The sequence below is a fragment of the Palaemon carinicauda genome, chromosome 21, assembly GCF_036898095.1.
Source record: "Palaemon carinicauda isolate YSFRI2023 chromosome 21, ASM3689809v2, whole genome shotgun sequence".
Lineage (NCBI taxonomy): Eukaryota > Metazoa > Arthropoda > Malacostraca > Decapoda > Palaemonidae > Palaemon > Palaemon carinicauda.
The window spans coordinates 93,140,098-93,142,835 of NC_090745.1; positions in this window are offsets into that span (position 1 = coordinate 93,140,098).

A 2,738-nucleotide genomic window follows, 5' to 3' on the forward strand; every position below is an offset into this window, starting at 1 on the left:
CCTCTTGAAATTATATATTAAATATGCAGTACTAATAACCCCTGGACATGTTTGAAATCAAGACCCAAAGATAATGACGAATAAGATGATATTTATAGCTTTCACATGTTGTGTAGTCACAGTGAATTAGGGGGAAAAACGGTATACGTAATCGGACAATTGAGTTTGGTTTTGCTGAATTGAGATGGTACGAAATTTTGAGGAGTCTTTATTATTATTATTATTATTATTATTATTATTATTATTATTATTATTATTATTATTATTATTATTATTATTATTATTATTATTATTTATTGTTATTATTATTATTATTATTATTATTATTATTATTATTATTATTATCATTATTATTATTATTTGCTAAGCTACAACCCTAGTTGGAAAAGAAAGTTGCTACTGAGATGGTACGAAATTTTGAGGAATTATTATTATTATTATTATTATTATTATTATTATTATTATTATTACTATTATTACTTGGTACGTTACAGCCCTAGTTGAAAAAAACAAGTTGCTACTACCCTAGGGGCTCCAAAAGAGAAAATAGCCCAGTGAGGAAAGGAAACAAGAAAATAAGAGAATTAATAAACAATGCAAATGAAATATTCAAGAACAGTAACAACAATTAAAATAAATATTTCATATATAAACTATAAAAACTTCAACGAAATAAGAGGAAGAGAAATAAGATAGATAGTGCGCCCAAGTGTACCCTCAAGCAAGAGAACTCTAACCCAAGACATTGGAAGACCATGGTACAGAGGCTATGACACTACGTAAGACTAGAGAACAATGGTTTGATTTTGGAGTGTCCTTCTCCTAGAAGAGCGGCTTACCATAGCTAAAGAATCTCTTCTATCCTTACCAAGAGGAAAGTAGCCACTGAACAATTACATTGCAGTAGTTAACCTCTTGAGTGAAGGAGAGATGTTTGGCACTTTCAGTGTTGTCAGGTGTATGAGGACAGAGGAGGATATGTAAATAATAGGCCAGACTATTCGGTGCAAAGGGAAAATGAACCGTGACCAGAGAGAAGGATCCTATGTAGTACTGTCTAACCAGTCAAAGGACGCAATAACTCTCTAGCGGTAGTTTCTCAACGTGTGGCTGGTGCCCTGGCCAACCCTGGAAACACGAGATGAGGCTTCACTATAGATTTGAAATATTGCAACAATTGGATAAATCTCATTGGTTACTGAAAGAGGTACTCCAAATAGATTTATTTAAAAAGTCACCGTTGATTCACTTCAGCCAATAGCAATTTGTCTATTTTGTGTTGGTTTTGTATGTATAGAGTAAAAGGATTGAGAATGAAAGCCTATAGAAATTTATAAATGCAGATGAGCTGGTGATTAGAGCATAAACTGAAGAAGCACAGAAGAGGGTGCTCGTAGCAAGATTCTTTCGTATGAGGTGACAAGGGTGCAAAAGAGTTATTGGTGTCCAGTAAGCAGGAATTTTTAGATATTCTGCATCTAATTCAAGCCAAGAAAAAGGGTGAGGGTGTGAAGCCGGTATTGAAAATATGATAAAAGCAAAAACAAATAAGAGTATCATGAAAGGTGGAGGAATAGAAACTGGAGGGAACCGAGATGATGTAGATTTTAGAGATCTCCTTGAGAGATGGTCTTGAGTTATTAAGAAGTTAGAAGATGATTACATTGATGACAAAAAGACACAAGTTTTAGATGGTGAGAAGAGAATACACTGAAAAGGGCTCGAGTTGATATTGTTTAAAAGTGAAAAATCAAGAGGGAGGCAAAGGATTAGGAGGCAGGATAGAATATATGGGTATTTGGATATCAAAGGTTAAATCGAAGTAGATCCTTTCAACAAATGTAGGTGAAGATACAGCACAGTAGCCACCTTAATAATGAAGAGATAGTTAGGGGGAAGGGTTAAAGAACATAGTGAAAGAGTTTGCGTAACGCCATGACCAGCAAAGCATACTAGTTGGGGCCACCCATACTAGGTTGGTTTGCTGTGAGCGTTCAGACTAAAATCTCCCAACCTAGGCATAAAATGAGATGCGTGAGGCCTTTGTCCTACAGTGTAATAGAAACGTTGCATTTGTTATATATATATATATAGATATATATATATATATATATATATATATATATATATATATATATATATATATATATATATATATATATATATATATATATATATATATATATATATATATATATATATTTATTTATTTATATATTTATGAGTTTTAGAATTGACTACATACCAAGTATAGATGGCACAATCTGGGAAGATCTGAATGTAAAGGGTGGTCGAATTATGACAAATGATATGCTACATACATAAAGAAGTAACTGAATTACTGCCAGAGATTAATATCACGACCAGGAATGAAAATGTAATAGACCGTAAGTTCTTGTCCAACAAATTAAGATGAGAATCAGCAGCTGAAGACCATACAGGAGAACAGTACTCGAACAAGGCAGAATGAAAGAATTAAAACACTTCAGAAAATTTTTAAAGACTTTCTCAGTGAGTCCATTTTTTGTGTGCAATTAAAGAAGACAGACCGAATGTTTCTCAAAAGTAAATTTCTGTACATCATTGGACATTGTAAGGAGGTCATCACATGCTCCAAGGCCTTTGGAGCTGAATTAAAAACTAGGGAATAGATGATTACCTTTAGAAAACCTATTAAGACGCTTTTCTAAAAGACATTCAAAAATTTAGATAATATGGGAATTATGGAAATTGGGCTG